Genomic DNA, 25,569 nt, shown 5'->3' with positions numbered 1-25,569 from the left:
ACATTCGTGCTCAGCTATAGCATTGCTTGGTAAGGGGGCAACATTCTGTCTCTCTCTGTGGCAGAGCCCGGCTGCCAAATTGGAAACGTCCAGAGATTGCGCCCACAGGAAAGCTGCCAGCACTGAAAGCTCTAGCTGGTTTTCACTGTCCCTTGGAACTGCATTCGCTGCCACACAGACATTCGCGCTCTGCTAAAGCATTGCTTCGTAATGGGGCAACACTCTGTATCTCTCTGTGGCAGAGCCCGGCTGCCAAATTGGAAACGTCCAGAGATTGCGCCCACAGGAAAGCTGCCAGCACTGAAAGCTCTAGCTGGTTTTCACTGTCCCTTGGAACTGCATTCGCTGCCACACAGACATTCGTGCTCAGCTATAGCATTGCTTGGTAAGGGGGCAACATTCTGTCTCTCTCTGTGGCAGAGCCCGGCTGCCAAATTGGAAACGTCCAGAGATTGCGCCCACAGGAAAGCTGCCAGCACTGAAAGCTCTAGCTGGTTTTCACTGTCCCTTGGAACTGCATTCGCTGCCACACAGACATTCGCGCTCTGCTAAAGCATTGCTTCCTAATGGGGCAACACTCTGTATCTCTCTCTGGCAGAGCCCGGCTGCCAAATTGGAATCGTCCAGAGATTGCGCCCACAGGAAAGCTGCCAGCACTGAAAGCTCTAGCTGGTTTTCACTGTCCCTTGGAACTGCATTCGCTGCCACACAGACATTCGCGCTCAGCTAAAGCATTGCTTCGTAATGGGGCAACACTCTGTCTCTCTCTGTGGCAGAGCCCGGCTGCCAAATTGGAAACGTCCAGAGATTGCGCCCACAGGAAAGCTGCCAGCACTGAAAGCTCTAGCTGGTTTTCACTGTCCCTTGGAACTGCATTCGCTGCCACACAGACATTCGCGCTCTGCTAAAGCATTGCTTCCTAATGGGGCAACACTCTGTATCTCTCTCTGGCAGAGCCCGGCTGCCTAATTGGAAACGTCCAGAGATTGCGCCCACAGGAAAGCTGCCAGCACTGAAAGCTCTAGCTGGTTTTCACTGTCCCTTGGAACTGCATTCGCTGCCACACAGACATTCGCGCTCTGCTAAAGCATTGCTTCGTAATGGGGCAACACTCTGTATCTCTCTCTGGCAGAGCCCGGCTGCCAAATTGGAAACGTCCAGAGATTGCGCCCACAGGAAAGCTGCCAGCACTGAAAGCTCTAGCTGGTTTTCACTGTCCCTTGGAACTGCATTCGCTGCCACACAGACATTCGCGCTCAGCTAAAGCATTGCTTCGTAATGGGGCAACACTCTGTCTCTCTCTGTGGCAGAGCCCGGCTGCCAAATTGGAAACGTCCAGAGATTGCGCCCACAGGAAAGCTGCCAGCACTGAAAGCTCTAGCTGGTTTTCACTGTCCCTTGGAACTGCATTCGCTGCCACACAGACATTCGCGCTCTGCTAAAGCATTGCTTCCTAATGGGGCAACACTCTGTATCTCTCTCTGGCAGAGCCCGGCTGCCAATTTGGAAACGTCCAGAGATTGCGCCCACAGGAAAGCTGCCAGCACTGAAAGCTCTAGCTAGTTTTCACTGTCCCTTGGAACTGCATTCGCTGCCACACAGACATTCGTGCTCAGCTATAGCATTGCTTTGTAAGGGGGCAACATTCTGTCTCTCTCTGTGGCAGAGCCCGGCTGCCAAATTGGAAACGTCCAGAGATTGCGCCCACAGGAAAGCTGCCAGCACTGAAAGCTCTAGCTGGTTTTCACTGTCCCTTGGAACTGCATTCGCTGCCACACAGACATTCGTGCTCAGCTATAGCATTGCTTGGTAAGGGGGCAACATTCTGTCTCTCTCTGTGGCAGAGCCCGGCTGCCAAATTGGAAACGTCCAGAGATTGCGCCCACAGGAAAGCTGCCAGCACTGAAAGCTCTAGCTGGTTTTCACTGTCCCTTGGAACTGCATTCGCTGCCACACAGACATTCGCGCTCTGCTAAAGCATTGCTTCGTAATGGGGCAACACTCTGTATCTCTCTGTGGCAGAGCCCGGCTGCCAAATTGGAAACGTCCAGAGATTGCGCCCACAGGAAAGCTGCCAGCACTGAAAGCTCTAGCTGGTTTTCACTGTCCCTTGGAACTGCATTCGCTGCCACACAGACATTCGCGCTCAGCTAAAGCATTGCTTCGTAATGGGGCAACACTCTGTATCTCTCTGTGGCAGAGCCCGGCTGCCAAATTGGAAACGTCCAGAGATTGCGCCCACAGGAAAGCTGCCAGCACTGAAAGCTCTAGCTGGTTTTCACTGTCCCTTGGAACTGCATTCGCTGCCACACAGACATTCGCGCTCTGCTAAAGCATTGCTTCGTAATGGGGCAACATTCTGTATCTCTCTGTGGCAGAGCCCGGCTGCCAAATTGGAAACGTCCAGAGATTGCGCCCACAGGAAAGCTGCCAGCACTGAAAGCTCTAGCTGGTTTTCACTGTCCCTTGGAACTGCATTCGCTGCCACACAGACATTCGTGCTCAGCTATAGCATTGCTTGGTAAGGGGGCAACATTCTGTCTCTCTCTGTGGCAGAGCCCGGCTGCCAAATTGGAAACGTCCAGAGATTGCGCCCACAGGAAAGCTGCCAGCACTGAAAGCTCTAGCTGGTTTTCACTGTCCCTTGGAACTGCATTCGCTGCCACACAGACATTCGCGCTCTGCTAAAGCATTGCTTCCTAATGGGGCAACACTCTGTATCTCTCTCTGGCAGAGCCCGGCTGCCAAATTGGAAACGTCCAGAGATTGCGCCCACAGGAAAGCTGCCAGCACTGAAAGCTCTAGCTGGTTTTCACTGTCCCTTGGAACTGCATTCGCTGCCACACAGACATTCGCGCTCAGCTAAAGCATTGCTTCGTAATGGGGCAACACTCTGTCTCTCTCTGTGGCAGAGCCCGGCTGCCAAATTGGAAACGTCCAGAGATTGCGCCCACAGGAAAGCTGCCAGCACTGAAAGCTCTAGCTGGTTTTCACTGTCCCTTGGAACTGCATTCGCTGCCACACAGACATTCGCGCTCTGCTAAAGCATTGCTTCCTAATGGGGCAACACTCTGTATCTCTCTCTGGCAGAGCCCGGCTGCCTAATTGGAAACGTCCAGAGATTGCGCCCACAGGAAAGCTGCCAGCACTGAAAGCTCTAGCTGGTTTTCACTGTCCCTTGGAACTGCATTCGCTGCCACACAGACATTCGCGCTCTGCTAAAGCATTGCTTCGTAATGGGGCAACACTCTGTATCTCTCTCTGGCAGAGCCCGGCTGCCAAATTGGAAACGTCCAGAGATTGCGCCCACAGGAAAGCTGCCAGCACTGAAAGCTCTAGCTAGTTTTCACTGTCCCTTGGAACTGCATTCGCTGCCACACAGACATTCGTGCTCAGCTATAGCATTGCTTTGTAAGGGGGCAACATTCTGTCTCTCTCTGTGGCAGAGCCCGGCTGCCAAATTGGAAACGTCCAGAGATTGCGCCCACAGGAAAGCTGCCAGCACTGAAAGCTCTAGCTGGTTTTCACTGTCCCTTGGAACTGCATTCGCTGCCACACAGACATTCGCGCTCTGCTAAAGCATTGCTTCGTAATGGGGCAACACTCTGTATCTCTCTCTGGCAGAGCCCGGCTGCCAAATTGGAAACGTCCAGAGATTGCGCCCACAGGAAAGCTGCCAGCACTGAAAGCTCTAGCTGGTTTTCACTGTCCCTTGGAACTGCATTCGCTGCCACACAGACATTCGCGCTCTGCTAAAGCATTGCTTCGTAATGGGGCAACACTCTGTATCTCTCTGTGGCAGAGCCCGGCTGCCAAATTGGAAACGTCCAGAGATTGCGCCCACAGGAAAGCTGCCAGCACTGAAAGCTCTAGCTGGTTTTCACTGTCCCTTGGAACTGCATTCGCTGCCACACAGACATTCGCGCTCTGCTAAAGCATTGCTTTGTAAGGGGGCAACATTCTGTCTCTCTCTGTGGCAGAGCCCGGCTGCCAAATTGGAAACGTCCAGAGATTGCGCCCACAGGAAAGCTGCCAGCACTGAAAGCTCTAGCTGGTTTTCACTGTCCCTTGGAACTGCATTCGCTGCCACACAGACATTCGCGCTCAGCTAAAGCATTGCTTCGTAATGGGGCAACACTCTGTATCTCTCTCTGGCAGAGCCCGGCTGCCAAATTGGAAACGTCCAGAGATTGCGCCCACAGGAAAGCTGCCAGCACTGAAAGCTCTAGCTGGTTTTCACTGTCCCTTGGAACTGCATTCGCTGCCACACAGACATTCGTGCTCAGCTATAGCATTGCTTGGTAAGGGGGCAACATTCTGTCTCTCTCTGTGGCAGAGCCTGGCTGCCAAATTGGAAACGTCCAGAGATTGCGCCCACAGGAAAGCTGCCAGCACTGAAAGCTCTAGCTGGTTTTCACTGTCCCTTGGAACTGCATTCGCTGCCACACAGACATTCGCGCTCTGCTAAAGCATTGCTTCCTAATGGGGCAACACTCTGTATCTCTCTCTGGCAGAGCCCGGCTGCCAAATTGGAAACGTCCAGAGATTGCGCCCACAGGAAAGCTGCCAGCACTGAAAGCTCTAGCTGGTTTTCACTGTCCCTTGGAACTGCATTCGCTGCCACACAGACATTCGTGCTCAGCTATAGCATTGCTTGGTAAGGGGGCAACATTCTGTCTCTCTCTGTGGCAGAGCCCGGCTGCCAAATTGGAAACGTCCAGAGATTGCGCCCACAGGAAAGCTGCCAGCACTGAAAGCTCTAGCTGGTTTTCACTGTCCCTTGGAACTGCATTCGCTGCCACACAGACATTCGCGCTCTGCTAAAGCATTGCTTCGTAATGGGGCAACACTCTGTATCTCTCTGTGGCAGAGCCCGGCTGCCAAATTGGAAACGTCCAGAGATTGCGCCCACAGGAAAGCTGCCAGCACTGAAAGCTCTAGCTGGTTTTCACTGTCCCTTGGAACTGCATTCGCTGCCACACAGACATTCGCGCTCTGCTAAAGCATTGCTTCGTAATGGGGCAACACTCTGTATCTCTCTCTGGCAGAGCCCGGCTGCCAAATTGGAAACGTCCAGAGATTGCGCCCACAGGAAAGCTGCCAGCACTGAAAGCTCTAGCTGGTTTTCACTGTCCCTTGGAACTGCATTCGCTGCCACACAGACATTCGCGCTCTGCTAAAGCATTGCTTCGTAATGGGGCAACACTCTGTATCTCTCTGTGGCAGAGCCCGGCTGCCAAATTGGAAACGTCCAGAGATTGCGCCCACAGGAAAGCTGCCAGCACTGAAAGCTCTAGCTGGTTTTCACTGTCCCTTGGAACTGCATTCGCTGCCACACAGACATTCGCGCTCTGCTAAAGCATTGCTTTGTAAGGGGGCAACATTCTGTCTCTCTCTGTGGCAGAGCCCGGCTGCCAAATTGGAAACGTCCAGAGATTGCGCCCACAGGAAAGCTGCCAGCACTGAAAGCTCTAGCTGGTTTTCACTGTCCCTTGGAACTGCATTCGCTGCCACACAGACATTCGCGCTCAGCTAAAGCATTGCTTCGTAATGGGGCAACACTCTGTATCTCTCTCTGGCAGAGCCCGGCTGCCAAATTGGAAACGTCCAGAGATTGCGCCCACAGGAAAGCTGCCAGCACTGAAAGCTCTAGCTGGTTTTCACTGTCCCTTGGAACTGCATTCGCTGCCACACAGACATTCGTGCTCAGCTATAGCATTGCTTGGTAAGGGGGCAACATTCTGTCTCTCTCTGTGGCAGAGCCTGGCTGCCAAATTGGAAACGTCCAGAGATTGCGCCCACAGGAAAGCTGCCAGCACTGAAAGCTCTAGCTGGTTTTCACTGTCCCTTGGAACTGCATTCGCTGCCACACAGACATTCGCGCTCTGCTAAAGCATTGCTTCCTAATGGGGCAACACTCTGTATCTCTCTCTGGCAGAGCCCGGCTGCCAAATTGGAAACGTCCAGAGATTGCGCCCACAGGAAAGCTGCCAGCACTGAAAGCTCTAGCTGGTTTTCACTGTCCCTTGGAACTGCATTCGCTGCCACACAGACATTCGTGCTCAGCTATAGCATTGCTTGGTAAGGGGGCAACATTCTGTCTCTCTCTCTGGCAGAGCCCGGCTGCCAAATTGGAAACGTCCAGAGATTGCGCCCACAGGAAAGCTGCCAGCACTGAAAGCTCTAGCTGGTTTTCACTGTCCCTTGGAACTGCATTCGCTGCCACACAGACATTCGCGCTCTGCTAAAGCATTGCTTCGTAATGGGGCAACACTCTGTATCTCTCTCTGGCAGAGCCCGGCTGCCAAATTGGAAACGTCCAGAGATTGCGCCCACAGGAAAGCTGCCAGCACTGAAAGCTCTAGCTGGTTTTCACTGTCCCTTGGAACTGCATTCGCTGCCACACAGACATTCGTGCTCAGCTATAGCATTGCTTGGTAAGGGGGCAACACTCTGTATCTCTCTCTGGCAGAGCCCGGCTGCCAAATTGGAAACGTCCAGAGATTGCGCCCACAGGAAAGCTGCCAGCACTGAAAGCTCTAGCTGGTTTTCACTGTCCCTTGGAACTGCATTCGCTGCCACACAGACATTCGTGCTCAGCTATAGCATTGCTTGGTAAGGGGGCAACATTCTGTCTCTCTCTGTGGCAGAGCCCGGCTGCCAAATTGGAAACGTCCAGAGATTGCGCCCACAGGAAAGCTGCCAGCACTGAAAGCTCTAGCTGGTTTTCACTGTCCCTTGGAACTGCATTCGCTGCCACACAGACATTCGCGCTCTGCTAAAGCATTGCTTCGTAATGGGGCAACACTCTGTATCTCTCTCTGGCAGAGCCCGGCTGCCAAATTGGAAACGTCCAGAGATTGCGCCCACAGGAAAGCTGCCAGCTCTGAAAGCTCTAGCTGGTTTTCACTGTCCCTTGGAACTGCATTCGCTGCCACACAGACATTCGTGCTCAGCTATAGCATTGCTTTGTAAGGGGGCAACATTCTGTCTCTCTCTGTGGCAGAGCCCGGCTGCCAAATTGGAAACGTCCAGAGATTGCGCCCACAGGAAAGCTGCCAGCACTGAAAGCTCTAGCTGGTTTTCACTGTCCCTTGGAACTGCATTCGCTGCCACACAGACATTCGCGCTCTGCTAAAGCATTGCTTCGTAATGGGGCAACACTCTGTATCTCTCTCTGGCAGAGCCCGGCTGCCAAATTGGAAACGTCCAGAGATTGCGCCCACAGGAAAGCTGCCAGCACTGAAAGCTCTAGCTGGTTTTCACTGTCCCTTGGAACTGCATTCGCTGCCACACAGACATTCGCGCTCTGCTAAAGCATTGCTTCGTAATGGGGCAACACTCTGTATCTCTCTGTGGCAGAGCCCGGCTGCCATATTGGAAACGTCCAGAGATTGCGCCCACAGGAAAGCTGCCAGCACTGAAAGCTCTAGCTGGTTTTCACTGTCCCTTGGAACTGCATTCGCTGCCACACAGACATTCGTGCTCAGCTATAGCATTGCTTGGTAAGGGGGCAACATTCTGTCTCTCTCTGTGGCAGAGCCCGGCTGCCAAATTGGAAACGTCCAGAGATTGCGCCCACAGGAAAGCTGCCAGCACTGAAAGCTCTAGCTGGTTTTCACTGTCCCTTGGAACTGCATTCGCTGCCACACAGACATTCGCGCTCTGCTAAAGCATTGCTTCCTAATGGGGCAACACTCTGTATCTCTCTCTGGCAGAGCCCGGCTGCCAAATTGGAATCGTCCAGAGATTGCGCCCACAGGAAAGCTGCCAGCACTGAAAGCTCTAGCTGGTTTTCACTGTCCCTTGGAACTGCATTCGCTGCCACACAGACATTCGCGCTCAGCTAAAGCATTGCTTCGTAATGGGGCAACACTCTGTCTCTCTCTGTGGCAGAGCCCGGCTGCCAAATTGGAAACGTCCAGAGATTGCGCCCACAGGAAAGCTGCCAGCACTGAAAGCTCTAGCTGGTTTTCACTGTCCCTTGGAACTGCATTCGCTGCCACACAGACATTCGCGCTCTGCTAAAGCATTGCTTCCTAATGGGGCAACACTCTGTATCTCTCTCTGGCAGAGCCCGGCTGCCAAATTGGAAACGTCCAGAGATTGCGCCCACAGGAAAGCTGCCAGCACTGAAAGCTCTAGCTGGTTTTCACTGTCCCTTGGAACTGCATTCGCTGCCACACAGACATTCGCGCTCTGCTAAAGCATTGCTTCGTAATGGGGCAACACTCTGTATCTCTCTCTGGCAGAGCCCGGCTGCCAAATTGGAAACGTCCAGAGATTGCGCCCACAGGAAAGCTGCCAGCTCTGAAAGCTCTAGCTGGTTTTCACTGTCCCTTGGAACTGCATTCGCTGCCACACAGACATTCGTGCTCAGCTATAGCATTGCTTTGTAAGGGGGCAACATTCTGTCTCTCTCTGTGGCAGAGCCCGGCTGCCAAATTGGAAACGTCCAGAGATTGCGCCCACAGGAAAGCTGCCAGCACTGAAAGCTCTAGCTGGTTTTCACTGTCCCTTGGAACTGCATTCGCTGCCACACAGACATTCGCGCTCTGCTAAAGCATTGCTTCGTAATGGGGCAACACTCTGTATCTCTCTCTGGCAGAGCCCGGCTGCCAAATTGGAAACGTCCAGAGATTGCGCCCACAGGAAAGCTGCCAGCACTGAAAGCTCTAGCTGGTTTTCACTGTCCCTTGGAACTGCATTCGCTGCCACACAGACATTCGCGCTCTGCTAAAGCATTGCTTCCTAATGGGGCAACACTCTGTATCTCTCTCTGGCAGAGCCCGGCTGCCAAATTGGAATCGTCCAGAGATTGCGCCCACAGGAAAGCTGCCAGCACTGAAAGCTCTAGCTGGTTTTCACTGTCCCTTGGAACTGCATTCGCTGCCACACAGACATTCGCGCTCAGCTAAAGCATTGCTTCGTAATGGGGCAACACTCTGTCTCTCTCTGTGGCAGAGCCCGGCTGCCAAATTGGAAACGTCCAGAGATTGCGCCCACAGGAAAGCTGCCAGCACTGAAAGCTCTAGCTGGTTTTCACTGTCCCTTGGAACTGCATTCGCTGCCACACAGACATTCGCGCTCTGCTAAAGCATTGCTTCCTAATGGGGCAACACTCTGTATCTCTCTCTGGCAGAGCCCGGCTGCCTAATTGGAAACGTCCAGAGATTGCGCCCACAGGAAAGCTGCCAGCACTGAAAGCTCTAGCTGGTTTTCACTGTCCCTTGGAACTGCATTCGCTGCCACACAGACATTCGCGCTCTGCTAAAGCATTGCTTCCTAATGGGGCAACACTCTGTATCTCTCTCTGGCAGAGCCCGGCTGCCAATTTGGAAACGTCCAGAGATTGCGCCCACAGGAAAGCTGCCAGCACTGAAAGCTCTAGCTAGTTTTCACTGTCCCTTGGAACTGCATTCGCTGCCACACAGACATTCGTGCTCAGCTATAGCATTGCTTTGTAAGGGGGCAACATTCTGTCTCTCTCTGTGGCAGAGCCCGGCTGCCAAATTGGAAACGTCCAGAGATTGCGCCCACAGGAAAGCTGCCAGCACTGAAAGCTCTAGCTGGTTTTCACTGTCCCTTGGAACTGCATTCGCTGCCACACAGACATTCGCGCTCTGCTAAAGCATTGCTTCGTAATGGGGCAACACTGTGTATCTCTCTGTGGCAGAGCCCGGCTGCCAAATTGGAAACGTCCAGAGATTGCGCCCACAGGAAAGCTGCCAGCACTGAAAGCTCTAGCTGGTTTTCACTGTCCCTTGGAACTGCATTCGCTGCCACACAGACATTCGTGCTCAGCTATAGCATTGCTTGGTAAGGGGGCAACATTCTGTCTCTCTCTGTGGCAGAGCCCGGCTGCCAAATTGGAAACGTCCAGAGATTGCGCCCACAGGAAAGCTGCCAGCACTGAAAGCTCTAGCTGGTTTTCACTGTCCCTTGGAACTGCATTCGCTGCCACACAGACATTCGCGCTCTGCTAAAGCATTGCTTCGTAATGGGGCAACACTCTGTATCTCTCTGTGGCAGAGCCCGGCTGCCAAATTGGAAACGTCCAGAGATTGCGCCCACAGGAAAGCTGCCAGCACTGAAAGCTCTAGCTGGTTTTCACTGTCCCTTGGAACTGCATTCGCTGCCACACAGACATTCGCGCTCAGCTAAAGCATTGCTTCGTAATGGGGCAACACTCTGTATCTCTCTGTGGCAGAGCCCGGCTGCCAAATTGGAAACGTCCAGAGATTGCGCCCACAGGAAAGCTGCCAGCACTGAAAGCTCTAGCTGGTTTTCACTGTCCCTTGGAACTGCATTCGCTGCCACACAGACATTCGCGCTCTGCTAAAGCATTGCTTCGTAATGGGGCAACACTCTGTATCTCTCTCTGGCAGAGCCCGGCTGCCAAATTGGAAACGTCCAGAGATTGCGCCCACAGGAAAGCTGCCAGCACTGAAAGCTCTAGCTGGTTTTCACTGTCCCTTGGAACTGCATTCGCTGCCACACAGACATTCGCGCTCTGCTAAAGCATTGCTTCGTAATGGGGCAACACTCTGTATCTCTCTGTGGCAGAGCCCGGCTGCCAAATTGGAAACGTCCAGAGATTGCGCCCACAGGAAAGCTGCCAGCACTGAAAGCTCTAGCTGGTTTTCACTGTCCCTTGGAACTGCATTCGCTGCCACACAGACATTCGCGCTCTGCTAAAGCATTGCTTCGTAATGGGGCAACACTCTGTATCTCTCTGTGGCAGAGCCCGGCTGCCAAATTGGAAACGTCCAGAGATTGCGCCCACAGGAAAGCTGCCAGCACTGAAAGCTCTAGCTGGTTTTCACTGTCCCTTGGAACTGCATTCGCTGCCACACAGACATTCGTGCTCAGCTATAGCATTGCTTGGTAAGGGGGCAACATTCTGTCTCTCTCTGTGGCAGAGCCCGGCTGCCAAATTGGAAACGTCCAGAGATTGCGCCCACAGGAAAGCTGCCAGCACTGAAAGCTCTAGCTGGTTTTCACTGTCCCTTGGAACTGCATTCGCTGCCACACAGACATTCGCGCTCTGCTAAAGCATTGCTTCCTAATGGGGCAACACTCTGTATCTCTCTCTGGCAGAGCCCGGCTGCCAAATTGGAATCGTCCAGAGATTGCGCCCACAGGAAAGCTGCCAGCACTGAAAGCTCTAGCTGGTTTTCACTGTCCCTTGGAACTGCATTCGCTGCCACACAGACATTCGCGCTCAGCTAAAGCATTGCTTCGTAATGGGGCAACACTCTGTCTCTCTCTGTGGCAGAGCCCGGCTGCCAAATTGGAAACGTCCAGAGATTGCGCCCACAGGAAAGCTGCCAGCACTGAAAGCTCTAGCTGGTTTTCACTGTCCCTTGGAACTGCATTCGCTGCCACACAGACATTCGCGCTCTGCTAAAGCATTGCTTCCTAATGGGGCAACACTCTGTATCTCTCTCTGGCAGAGCCCGGCTGCCTAATTGGAAACGTCCAGAGATTGCGCCCACAGGAAAGCTGCCAGCACTGAAAGCTCTAGCTGGTTTTCACTGTCCCTTGGAACTGCATTCGCTGCCACACAGACATTCGCGCTCTGCTAAAGCATTGCTTCGTAATGGGGCAACACTCTGTATCTCTCTCTGGCAGAGCCCGGCTGCCAAATTGGAAACGTCCAGAGATTGCGCCCACAGGAAAGCTGCCAGCTCTGAAAGCTCTAGCTGGTTTTCACTGTCCCTTGGAACTGCATTCGCTGCCACACAGACATTCGTGCTCAGCTATAGCATTGCTTTGTAAGGGGGCAACATTCTGTCTCTCTCTGTGGCAGAGCCCGGCTGCCAAATTGGAAACGTCCAGAGATTGCGCCCACAGGAAAGCTGCCAGCACTGAAAGCTCTAGCTGGTTTTCACTGTCCCTTGGAACTGCATTCGCTGCCACACAGACATTCGCGCTCAGCTAAAGCATTGCTTCGTAATGGGGCAACACTCTGTCTCTCTCTGTGGCAGAGCCCGGCTGCCAAATTGGAAACGTCCAGAGATTGCGCCCACAGGAAAGCTGCCAGCACTGAAAGCTCTAGCTGGTTTTCACTGTCCCTTGGAACTGCATTCGCTGCCACACAGACATTCGCGCTCTGCTAAAGCATTGCTTCCTAATGGGGCAACACTCTGTATCTCTCTCTGGCAGAGCCCGGCTGCCAATTTGGAAACGTCCAGAGATTGCGCCCACAGGAAAGCTGCCAGCACTGAAAGCTCTAGCTAGTTTTCACTGTCCCTTGGAACTGCATTCGCTGCCACACAGACATTCGTGCTCAGCTATAGCATTGCTTTGTAAGGGGGCAACATTCTGTCTCTCTCTGTGGCAGAGCCCGGCTGCCAAATTGGAAACGTCCAGAGATTGCGCCCACAGGAAAGCTGCCAGCACTGAAAGCTCTAGCTGGTTTTCACTGTCCCTTGGAACTGCATTCGCTGCCACACAGACATTCGTGCTCAGCTATAGCATTGCTTGGTAAGGGGGCAACATTCTGTCTCTCTCTGTGGCAGAGCCCGGCTGCCAAATTGGAAACGTCCAGAGATTGCGCCCACAGGAAAGCTGCCAGCACTGAAAGCTCTAGCTGGTTTTCACTGTCCCTTGGAACTGCATTCGCTGCCACACAGACATTCGCGCTCTGCTAAAGCATTGCTTCGTAATGGGGCAACACTCTGTATCTCTCTGTGGCAGAGCCCGGCTGCCAAATTGGAAACGTCCAGAGATTGCGCCCACAGGAAAGCTGCCAGCACTGAAAGCTCTAGCTGGTTTTCACTGTCCCTTGGAACTGCATTCGCTGCCACACAGACATTCGCGCTCAGCTAAAGCATTGCTTCGTAATGGGGCAACACTCTGTATCTCTCTCTGGCAGAGCCCGGCTGCCAAATTGGAAACGTCCAGAGATTGCGCCCACAGGAAAGCTGCCAGCACTGAAAGCTCTAGCTGGTTTTCACTGTCCCTTGGAACTGCATTCGCTGCCACACAGACATTCGCGCTCTGCTAAAGCATTGCTTCGTAATGGGGCAACACTGTGTATCTCTCTGTGGCAGAGCCCGGCTGCCAAATTGGAAACGTCCAGAGATTGCGCCCACAGGAAAGCTGCCAGCACTGAAAGCTCTAGCTGGTTTTCACTGTCCCTTGGAACTGCATTCGCTGCCACACAGACATTCGTGCTCAGCTATAGCATTGCTTGGTAAGGGGGCAACATTCTGTCTCTCTCTGTGGCAGAGCCCGGCTGCCAAATTGGAAACGTCCAGAGATTGCGCCCACAGGAAAGCTGCCAGCACTGAAAGCTCTAGCTGGTTTTCACTGTCCCTTGGAACTGCATTCGCTGCCACACAGACATTCGCGCTCTGCTAAAGCATTGCTTCGTAATGGGGCAACACTCTGTATCTCTCTGTGGCAGAGCCCGGCTGCCAAATTGGAAACGTCCAGAGATTGCGCCCACAGGAAAGCTGCCAGCACTGAAAGCTCTAGCTGGTTTTCACTGTCCCTTGGAACTGCATTCGCTGCCACACAGACATTCGCGCTCAGCTAAAGCATTGCTTCGTAATGGGGCAACACTCTGTATCTCTCTGTGGCAGAGCCCGGCTGCCAAATTGGAAACGTCCAGAGATTGCGCCCACAGGAAAGCTGCCAGCACTGAAAGCTCTAGCTGGTTTTCACTGTCCCTTGGAACTGCATTCGCTGCCACACAGACATTCGCGCTCTGCTAAAGCATTGCTTCGTAATGGGGCAACACTCTGTATCTCTCTCTGGCAGAGCCCGGCTGCCAATTTGGAAACGTCCAGAGATTGCGCCCACAGGAAAGCTGCCAGCACTGAAAGCTCTAGCTGGTTTTCACTGTCCCTTGGAACTGCATTCGCTGCCACACAGACATTCGCGCTCTGCTAAAGCATTGCTTCGTAATGGGGCAACACTCTGTATCTCTCTGTGGCAGAGCCCGGCTGCCAAATTGGAAACGTCCAGAGATTGCGCCCACAGGAAAGCTGCCAGCACTGAAAGCTCTAGCTGGTTTTCACTGTCCCTTGGAACTGCATTCGCTGCCACACAGACATTCGTGCTCAGCTATAGCATTGCTTGGTAAGGGGGCAACATTCTGTCTCTCTCTGTGGCAGAGCCCGGCTGCCAAATTGGAAACGTCCAGAGATTGCGCCCACAGGAAAGCTGCCAGCACTGAAAGCTCTAGCTGGTTTTCACTGTCCCTTGGAACTGCATTCGCTGCCACACAGACATTCGCGCTCTGCTAAAGCATTGCTTCCTAATGGGGCAACACTCTGTATCTCTCTCTGGCAGAGCCCGGCTGCCAAATTGGAATCGTCCAGAGATTGCGCCCACAGGAAAGCTGCCAGCACTGAAAGCTCTAGCTGGTTTTCACTGTCCCTTGGAACTGCATTCGCTGCCACACAGACATTCGCGCTCAGCTAAAGCATTGCTTCGTAATGGGGCAACACTCTGTATCTCTCTGTGGCAGAGCCCGGCTGCCAAATTGGAAACGTCCAGAGATTGCGCCCACAGGAAAGCTGCCAGCACTGAAAGCTCTAGCTGGTTTTCACTGTCCCTTGGAACTGCATTCGCTGCCACACAGACATTCGCGCTCTGCTAAAGCATTGCTTCGTAATGGGGCAACACTCTGTATCTCTCTCTGGCAGAGCCCGGCTGCCAATTTGGAAACGTCCAGAGATTGCGCCCACAGGAAAGCTGCCAGCACTGAAAGCTCTAGCTGGTTTTCACTGTCCCTTGGAACTGCATTCGCTGCCACACAGACATTCGCGCTCTGCTAAAGCATTGCTTCGTAATGGGGCAACACTCTGTATCTCTCTGTGGCAGAGCCCGGCTGCCAAATTGGAAACGTCCAGAGATTGCGCCCACAGGAAAGCTGCCAGCACTGAAAGCTCTAGCTGGTTTTCACTGTCCCTTGGAACTGCATTCGCTGCCACACAGACATTCGTGCTCAGCTATAGCATTGCTTGGTAAGGGGGCAACATTCTGTCTCTCTCTGTGGCAGAGCCCGGCTGCCAAATTGGAAACGTCCAGAGATTGCGCCCACAGGAAAGCTGCCAGCACTGAAAGCTCTAGCTGGTTTTCACTGTCCCTTGGAACTGCATTCGCTGCCACACAGACATTCGCGCTCTGCTAAAGCATTGCTTCCTAATGGGGCAACACTCTGTATCTCTCTCTGGCAGAGCCCGGCTGCCAAATTGGAATCGTCCAGAGATTGCGCCCACAGGAAAGCTGCCAGCACTGAAAGCTCTAGCTGGTTTTCACTGTCCCTTGGAACTGCATTCGCTGCCACACAGACATTCGCGCTCAGCTAAAGCATTGCTTCGTAATGGGGCAACACTCTGTCTCTCTCTGTGGCAGAGCCCGGCTGCCAAATTGGAAACGTCCAGAGATTGCGCCCACAGGAAAGCTGCCAGCACTGAAAGCTCTAGCTGGTTTTCACTGTCCCTTGGAACTGCATTCGCTGCCACACAGACATTCGCGCTCTGCTAAAGCATTGCTTCCTAATGGGGCAACACTCTGTATCTCTCTCTGGCAGAGCCCGGCTGCCTAATTGGAAACGTCCAGAGATTGCGCCCACAGGAAAGCTGCCAGCACTGAAAGCTCTAGCTGGTTTTCACTGTCCCTTGGAACTGCATTCGCTGCCACACAGACATTCGCGCTCAGCTAAAGCATTGCTTCGTAATGGGGCAACACTCTGTCTCTCTCTGTGGCAGAGCCCGGCTGCCAAATTGGAAACGTCCAGAGATTGCGCCCACAGGAAAGCTGCCAGCACTGAAAGCTCTAGCTGGTTTTCACTGTCCCTTGGAACTGCATTCGCTGCCACACAGACATTCGCGCTCTGCTAAAGCATTGCTTCCTAATGGGGCAACACTCTGTATCTCTCTCTGGCAGAGCCCGGCTGCCAATTTGGAAACGTCCAGAGATTGCGCCCACAGGAAAGCTGCCAGCACTGAAAGCTCTAGCTAGTTTTCACTGTCCCTTGGAACTGCATTCGCTGCCACACAGACATTCGTGCTCAGCTATAGCATTGCTTTGTAAGGGGGCAACATTCTGTCTCTCTCTGTGGCAGAGCCCGGCTGCCAAATTGGAAACGTCCAGAGATTGCGCCCACAGGAAAGCTGCCAGCACTGAAAGCTCTAGCTGGTTTTCACTGTCCCTTGGAACTGCATTCGCTGCCACACAGACATTCGCGCTCAGCTAAAGCATTGCTTCGTAATGGGGCAACACTCTGTCTCTCTCTGTGGCAGAGCCCGGCTGCCAAATTGGAAACGTCCAGAGATTGCGCCCACAGGAAAGCTGCCAGCACTGAAAGCTCTAGCTGGTTTTCACTGTCCCTTGGAACTGCATTCGCTGCCACACAGACATTCGCGCTCTGCTAAAGCATTGCTTCCTAATGGGGCAACACTCTGTATCTCTCTCTGGCAGAGCCCGGCTGCCAATTTGGAAACGTCCAGAGATTGCGCCCACAGGAAAGCTGCCAGCACTGAAAGCTCTAGCTAGTTTTCACTGTCCCTTGGAACTGCATTCGCTGCCACACAGACATTCGTGCTCAGCTATAGCATTGCTTTGTAAGGGGGCAACATTCTGTCTCTCTCTGTGGCAGAGCCCGGCTGCCAAATTGGAAACGTCCAGAGATTGCGCCCACAGGAAAGCTGCCAGCACTGAAAGCTCTAGCTGGTTTTCACTGTCCCTTGGAACTGCATTCGCTGCCACACAGACATTCGTGCTCAGCTATAGCATTGCTTGGTAAGGGGGCAACATTCTGTCTCTCTCTGTGGCAGAGCCCGGCTGCCAAATTGGAAACGTCCAGAGATTGCGCCCACAGGAAAGCTGCCAGCACTGAAAGCTCTAGCTGGTTTTCACTGTCCCTTGGAACTGCATTCGCTGCCACACAGACATTCGCGCTCTGCTAAAGCATTGCTTCGTAATGGGGCAACACTCTGTATCTCTCTGTGGCAGAGCCCGGCTGCCAAATTGGAAACGTCCAGAGATTGCGCCCACAGGAAAGCTGCCAGCACTGAAAGCTCTAGCTGGTTTTCACTGTCCCTTGGAACTGCATTCGCTGCCACACAGACATTCGCGCTCAGCTAAAGCATTGCTTCGTAATGGGGCAACACTCTGTATCTCTCTGTGGCAGAGCCCGGCTGCCAAATTGGAAACGTCCAGAGATTGCGCCCACAGGAAAGCTGCCAGCTCTGAAAGCTCTAGCTGGTTTTCACTGTCCCTTGGAACTGCATTCGCTGCCACACAGACATTCGTGCTCAGCTATAGCATTGCTTGGTAAGGGGGCAACATTCTGTCTCTCTCTGTGGCAGAGCCCGGCTGCCAAATTGGAAACGTCCAGAGATTGCGCCCACAGGAAAGCTGCCAGCACTGAAAGCTCTAGCTGGTTTTCACTGTCCCTTGGAACTGCATTCGCTGCCACACAGACATTCGCGCTCTGCTAAAGCATTGCTTCGTAATGGGGCAACACTCTGTATCTCTCTCTGGCAGAGCCCGGCTGCCAAATTGGAAACGTCCAGAGATTGCGCCCACAGGAAAGCTGCCAGCTCTGAAAGCTCTAGCTGGTTTTCACTGTCCCTTGGAACTGCATTCGCTGCCACACAGACATTCGTGCTCAGCTATAGCATTGCTTTGTAAGGGGGCAACATTCTGTCTCTCTCTGTGGCAGAGCCCGGCTGCCAAATTGGAAACGTCCAGAGATTGCGCCCACAGGAAAGCTGCCAGCACTGAAAGCTCTAGCTGGTTTTCACTGTCCCTTGGAACTGCATTCGCTGCCACACAGACATTCGCGCTCTGCTAAAGCATTGCTTCGTAATGGGGCAACACTCTGTATCTCTCTCTGGCAGAGCCCGGCTGCCAAATTGGAAACGTCCAGAGATTGCGCCCACAGGAAAGCTGCCAGCACTGAAAGCTCTAGCTGGTTTTCACTGTCCCTTGGAACTGCATTCGCTGCCACACAGACATTCGCGCTCTGCTAAAGCATTGCTTCGTAATGGGGCAACACTCTGTATCTCTCTGTGGCAGAGCCCGGCTGCCAAATTTGAAACGTCCAGAGATTGCGCCCACAGGAAAGCTGCCAGCACTGAAAGCTCTAGCTGGTTTTCACTGTCCCTTGGAACTGCATTCGCTGCCACACAGACATTCGTGCTCAGCTATAGCATTGCTTGGTAAGGGGGCAACATTCTGTCTCTCTCTGTGGCAGAGCCCGGCTGCCAAATTGGAAACGTCCAGAGATTGCGCCCACAGGAAAGCTGCCAGCACTGAAAGCTCTAGCTGGTTTTCACTGTCCCTTGGAACTGCATTCGCTGCCACACAGACATTCGCGCTCTGCTAAAGCATTGCTTCCTAATGGGGCAACACTCTGTATCTCTCTGTGGCAGAGCCCGGCTGCCAAATTGGAATCGTCCAGAGATTGCGCCCACAGGAAAGCTGCCAGCACTGAAAGCTCTAGCTGGTTTTCACTGTCCCTTGGAACTGCATTCGCTGCCACACAGACATTCGCGCTCAGCTAAAGCATTGCTTCGTAATGGGGCAACACTCTGTCTCTCTCTGTGGCAGAGCCCGGCTGCCAAATTGGAAACGTCCAGAGATTGCGCCCACAGGAAAGCTGCCAGCACTGAAAGCTCTAGCTGGTTTTCACTGTCCCTTGGAACTGCATTCGCTGCCACACAGACATTCGCGCTCTGCTAAAGCATTGCTTCCTAATGGGGCAACACTCTGTATCTCTCTCTGGCAGAGCCCGGCTGCCAAATTGGAAACGTCCAGAGATTGCGCCCACAGGAAAGCTGCCAGCACTGAAAGCTCTAGCTGGTTTTCACTGTCCCTTGGAACTGCATTCGCTGCCACACAGACATTCGTGCTCAGCTATAGCATTGCTTGGTAAGGGGGCAACATTCTGTCTCTCTCTGTAGCAGAGCCCGGCTGCCAAATTGGAAACGTCCAGAGATTGCGCCCACAGGAAAGCTGCCAGCACTGAAAGCTCTAGCTGGTTTTCACTGTCCCTTGGAACTGCATTCGCTGCCACACAGACATTCGCGCTCTGCTAAAGCATTGCTTCGTAATGGGGCAACACTCTGTATCTCTCTCTGGCAGAGCCCGGCTGCCAATTTGGAAACGTCCAGAGATTGCGCCCACAGGAAAGCTGCCAGCACTGAAAGCTCTAGCTAGTTTTCACTGTCCCTTGGAACTGCATTCGCTGCCACACAGACATTCGTGCTCAGCTATAGCATTGCTTTGTAAGGGGGCAACATTCTGTCTCTCTCTGTGGCAGAGCCCGGCTGCCAAATTGGAAACGTCCAGAGATTGCGCCCACAGGAAAGCTGCCAGCACTGAAAGCTCTAGCTGGTTTTCACTGTCCCTTGGAACTGCATTCGCTGCCACACAGACATTCGCGCTCTGCTAAAGCATTGCTTCGTAATGGGGCAACACTGTGTATCTCTCTGTGGCAGAGCCCGGCTGCCAAATTGGAAACGTCCAGAGATTGCGCCCACAGGAAAGCTGCCAGCACTGAAAGCTCTAGCTGGTTTTCACTGTCCCTTGGAACTGCATTCGCTGCCACACAGACATTCGTGCTCAGCTATAGCATTGCTTGGTAAGGGGGCAACATTCTGTCTCTCTCTGTGGCAGAGCCCGGCTGCCAAATTGGAAACGTCCAGAGATTGCGCCCACAGGAAAGCTGCCAGCACTGAAAGCTCTAGCTGGTTTTCACTGTCCCTTGGAACTGCATTCGCTGCCACACAGACATTCGCGCTCTGCTAAAGCATTGCTTCCTAATGGGGCAACACTCTGTATCTCTCTCTGGCAGAGCCCGGCTGCCAAATTGGAAACGTCCAGAGATTGCGCCCACAGGAAAGCTGCCAGCACTGAAAGCTCTAGCTGGTTTTCACTGTCCCTTGGAACTGCATTCGCTGCCACACAGACATTCGCGCTCTGCTAAAGCATTGCTTCGTAATGGGGCAACACTCTGTATCTCTCTCTGGCAGAGCCCGGCTGCCAAATTGGAAACGTCCAGAGATTGCGCCCACAGGAAAGCTGCCAGCACTGAAAGCTCTAGCTGGTTTTCACTGTCCCTTGGAACTGCATTCGCTGCCACACAGACATTCGTGCTCAGCTATAGCATTGCTTGGTAAGGGGGCAACATTCTGTCTCTCTCTGTGGCAGAGCCCGGCTGCCAAATTGGAAACGTCCAGAGATTGCGCCCACAGGAAAGCTGCCAGCACTGAAAGCTCTAGCTGGTTTTCACTGTCCCTTGGAACTGCATTCGCTGCCACACAGACATTCGCGCTCTGCTAAAGCATTGCTTCCTAATGGGGCAACACTCTGTATCTCTCTCTGGCAGAGCCCGGCTGCCAAATTGGAATCGTCCAGAGATTGCGCCCACAGGAAAGCTGCCAGCACTGAAAGCTCTAGCTGGTTTTCACTGTCCCTTGGAACTGCATTCGCTGCCACACAGACATTCGCGCTCAGCTAAAGCATTGCTTCGTAATGGGGCAACACTCTGTCTCTCTCTGTGGCAGAGCCTGGCTGCCAAATTGGAAACGTCCAGAGATTGCGCCCACAGGAAAGCTGCCAGCACTGAAAGCTCTAGCTGGTTTTCACTGTCCCTTGGAACTGCATTCGCTGCCACACAGACATTCGCGCTCTGCTAAAGCATTGCTTCGTAATGGGGCAACACTCTGTATCTCTCTCTGGCAGAGCCCGGCTGCCAAATTGGAAACGTCCAGAGATTGCGCCCACAGGAAAGCTGCCAGCACTGAAAGCTCTAGCTGGTTTTCACTGTCCCTTGGAACTGCATTCGCTGCCACACAGACATTCGTGCTCAGCTATAGCATTGCTTGGTAAGGGGGCAACATTCTGTCTCTCTCTGTGGCAGAGCCCGGCTGCCAAATTGGAAACGTCCAGAGATTGCGCCCACAGGAAAGCTGCCAGCACTGAAAGCTCTAGCTGGTTTTCACTGTCCCTTGGAACTGCATTCGCTGCCACACAGACATTCGTGCTCAGCTATAGCATTGCTTGGTAAGGGGGCAACATTCTGTCTCTCTCTGTGGCAGAGCCCGGCTGCCAAATTGGAAACGTCCAGAGATTGCGCCCACAGGAAAGCTGCCAGCACTGAAAGCTCTAGCTGGTTTTCACTGTCCCTTGGAACTGCATTCGCTGCCACACAGACATTCGCGCTCTGCTAAAGCATTGCTTCCTAATGGGGCAACACTCTGTATCTCTCTCTGGCAGAGCCCGGCTGCCAAATTGGAATCGTCCAGAGATTGCGCCCACAGGAAAGCTGCCAGCACTGAAAGCTCTAGCTGGTTTTCACTGTCCCTTGGAACTGCATTCGCTGCCACACAGACATTCGCGCTCAGCTAAAGCATTGCTTCGTAATGGGGCAACACTCTGTCTCTCTCTGTGGCAGAGCCCGGCTGCCAAATTGGAAACGTCCAGAGATTGCGCCCACAGGAAAGCTGCCAGCACTGAAAGCTCTAGCTGGTTTTCACTGTCCCTTGGAACTGCATTCGCTGCCACACAGACATTCGCGCTCTGCTAAAGCATTGCTTCCTAATGGGGCAACACTCTGTATCTCTCTCTGGCAGAGCCCGGCTGCCAAATTGGAAACGTCCAGAGATTGCGCCCACAGGAAAGCTGCCAGCACTGAAAGCTCTAGCTGGTTTTCACTGTCCCTTGGAACTGCATTCGCTGCCACACAGACATTCGCGCTCTGCTAAAGCATTGCTTCGTAATGGGGCAACACTCTGTATCTCTCTCTGGCAGAGCCCGGCTGCCAAATTGGAAACGTCCAGAGATTGCGCCCACAGGAAAGCTGCCAGCTCTGAAAGCTCTAGCTGGTTTTCACTGTCCCTTGGAACTGCATTCGCTGCCACACAGACATTCGTGCTCAGCTATAGCATTGCTTTGTAAGAGGGCAACATTCTGTCTCTCTCTGTGGCAGAGCCCGGCTGCCAAATTGGAAACGTCCAGAGATTGCGCCCACAGGAAAGCTGCCAGCACTGAAAGCTCTAGCTGGTTTTCACTGTCCCTTGGAACTGCATTCGCTGCCACACAGACATTCGCGCTCTGCTAAAGCATTGCTTCGTAATGGGGCAACACTCTGTATCTCTCTCTGGCAGAGCCCGGCTGCCAAATTGGAAACGTCCAGAGATTGCGCCCACAGGAAAGCTGCCAGCACTGAAAGCTCTAGCTGGTTTTCACTGTCCCTTGGAACTGCATTCGCTGCCACACAGACATTCGCGCTCTGCTAAAGCATTGCTTCCTAATGGGGCAACACTCTGTATCTCTCTCTGGCAGAGCCCGGCTGCCAAATTGGAATCGTCCAGAGATTGCGCCCACAGGAAAGCTGCCAGCACTGAAAGCTCTAGCTGGTTTTCACTGTCCCTTGGAACTGCATTCGCTGCCACACAGACATTCGCGCTCAGCTAAAGCATTGCTTCGTAATGGGGCAACACTCTGTCTCTCTCTGTGGCAGAGCCCGGCTGCCAAATTGGAAACGTCCAGAGATTGCGCCCACAGGAAAGCTGCCAGCACTGAAAGCTCTAGCTGGTTTTCACTGTCCCTTGGAACTGCATTCGCTGCCACACAGACATTCGCGCTCTGCTAAAGCATTGCTTCCTAATGGGGCAACACTCTGTATCTCTCTCTGGCAGAGCCCGGCTGCCTAATTGGAAACGTCCAGAGATTGCGCCCACAGGAAAGCTGCCAGCACTGAAAGCTCTAGCTGGTTTTCACTGTCCCTTGGAACTGCATTCGCTGCCACACAGACATTCGTGCTCAGCTATAGCATTGCTTGGTAAGGGGGCAACATTCTGTCTCTCTCTGTAGCAGAGCCCGGCTGCCAAATTGGAAACGTCCAGAGATTGCGCCCACAGGAAAGCTGCCAGCACTGAAAGCTCTAGCTGGTTTTCACTGTCCCTTGGAACTGCATTCGCTGCCACACAGACATTCGCGCTCTGCTAAAGCATTGCTTCCTAATGGGGCAACACTCTGTATCTCTCTCTGGCAGAGCCCGGCTGCCAATTTGGAAACGTCCAGAGATTGCGCCCACAGGAAAGCTGCCAGCACTGAAAGCTCTAGCTGGTTTTCACTGTCCCTTGGAACTGCATTCGCTGCCACACAGACATTCGTGCTCAGCTATAGCATTGCTTTGTAAGGGGGCAACATTCTGTCTCTCTCTGTGGCAGAGCCCGGCTGCCAAATTGGAAACGTCCAGAGATTGCGCCCACAGGAAAGCTGCCAGCACTGAAAGCTCTAGCTGGTTTTCACTGTCCCTTGGAACTGCATTCGCTGCCACACAGACATTCGCGCTCTGCTAAAGCATTGCTTCGTAATGGGGCAACACTGTGTATCTCTCTGTGGCAGAGCCCGGCTGCCAAATTGGAAACGTCCAGAGATTGCGCCCACAGGAAAGCTGCCAGCACTGAAAGCTCTAGCTGGTTTTCACTGTCCCTTGGAACTGCATTCGCTGCCACACAGACATTCGTGCTCAGCTATAGCATTGCTTGGTAAGGGGGCAACATTCTGTCTCTCTCTGTGGCAGAGCCCGGCTGCCAAATTGGAAACGTCCAGAGATTGCGCCCACAGGAAAGCTGCCAGCACTGAAAGCTCTAGCTGGTTTTCACTGTCCCTTGGAACTGCATTCGCTGCCACACAGACATTCGCGCTCTGCTAAAGCATTGCTTCGTAATGGGGCAACACTCTGTATCTCTCTGTGGCAGAGCCCGGCTGCCAAATTGGAAACGTCCAGAGATTGCGCCCACAGGAAAGCTGCCAGCACTGAAAGCTCTAGCTGGTTTTCACTGTCCCTTGGAACTGCATTCGCTGCCACACAGACATTCGCGCTCAGCTAAAGCATTGCTTCGTAATGGGGCAACACTCTGTATCTCTCTGTGGCAGAGCCCGGCTGCCAAATTGGAAACGTCCAGAGATTGCGCCCACAGGAAAGCTGCCAGCACTGAAAGCTCTAGCTGGTTTTCACTGTCCCTTGGAACTGCATTCGCTGCCACACAGACATTCGCGCTCTGCTAAAGCATTGCTTCGTAATGGGGCAACACTCTGTATCTCTCTCTGGCAGAGCCCGGCTGCCAAATTGGAAACGTCCAGAGATTGCGCCCACAGGAAAGCTGCCAGCACTGAAAGCTCTAGCTGGTTTTCACTGTCCCTTGGAACTGCATTCGCTGCCACACAGACATTCGCGCTCTGCTAAAGCATTGCTTCGTAATGGGGCAACACTCTGTATCTCTCTGTGGCAGAGCCCGGCTGCCAAATTGGAAACGTCCAGAGATTGCGCCCACAGGAAAGCTGCCAGCACTGAAAGCTCTAGCTGGTTTTCACTGTCCCTTGGAACTGCATTCGCTGCCACACAGACATTCGCGCTCAGCTAAAGCATTGCTTCGTAATGGGGCAACACTCTGTCTCTCTCTGTGGCAGAGCCCGGCTGCCAAATTGGAAACGTCCAGAGATTGCGCCCACAGGAAAGCTGCCAGCACTGAAAGCTCTAGCTGGTTTTCACTGTCCCTTGGAACTGCATTCGCTGCCACACAGACATTCGCGCTCTGCTAAAGCATTGCTTCCTAATGGGGCAACACTCTGTATCTCTCTCTGGCAGAGCCCGGCTGCCTAATTGGAAACGTCCAGAGATTGCGCCCACAGGAAAGCTGCCAGCACTGAAAGCTCTAGCTGGTTTTCACTGTCCCTTGGAACTGCATTCGCTGCCACACAGACATTCGCGCTCTGCTAAAGCATTGCTTCGTAATGGGGCAACACTCTGTATCTCTCTCTGGCAGAGCCCGGCTGCCAAATTGGAAACGTCCAGAGATTGCGCCCACAGGAAAGCTGCCAGCTCTGAAAGCTCTAGCTGGTTTTCACTGTCCCTTGGAACTGCATTCGCTGCCACACAGACATTCGTGCTCAGCTATAGCATTGCTTTGTAAGGGGGCAACATTCTGTCTCTCTCTGTGGCAGAGCCCGGCTGCCAAATTGGAAACGTCCAGAGATTGCGCCCACAGGAAAGCTGCCAGCACTGAAAGCTCTAGCTGGTTTTCACTGTCCCTTGGAACTGCATTCGCTGCCACACAGACATTCGCGCTCAGCTAAAGCATTGCTTCGTAATGGGGCAACACTCTGTCTCTCTCTGTGGCAGAGCCCGGCTGCCAAATTGGAAACGTCCAGAGATTGCGCCCACAGGAAAGCTGCCAGCACTGAAAGCTCTAGCTGGTTTTCACTGTCCCTTGGAACTGCATTCGCTGCCACACAGACATTCGCGCTCTGCTAAAGCATTGCTTCCTAATGGGGCAACACTCTGTATCTCTCTCTGGCAGAGCCCGGCTGCCAATTTGGAAACGTCCAGAGATTGCGCCCACAGGAAAGCTGCCAGCACTGAAAGCTCTAGCTAGTTTTCACTGTCCCTTGGAACTGCATTCGCTGCCACACAGACATTCGTGCTCAGCTATAGCATTGCTTTGTAAGGGGGCAACATTCTGTCTCTCTCTGTGGCAGAGCCCGGCTGCCAAATTGGAAACGTCCAGAGATTGCGCCCACAGGAAAGCT

The sequence above is a fragment of the Mycteria americana genome, chromosome 23 (assembly GCF_035582795.1).
Source record: "Mycteria americana isolate JAX WOST 10 ecotype Jacksonville Zoo and Gardens chromosome 23, USCA_MyAme_1.0, whole genome shotgun sequence".
Lineage (NCBI taxonomy): Eukaryota > Metazoa > Chordata > Aves > Ciconiiformes > Ciconiidae > Mycteria > Mycteria americana.
The sequence above is the reverse complement of the archived record's forward strand: the minus strand, read 5'-3'. Positions refer to the sequence as shown.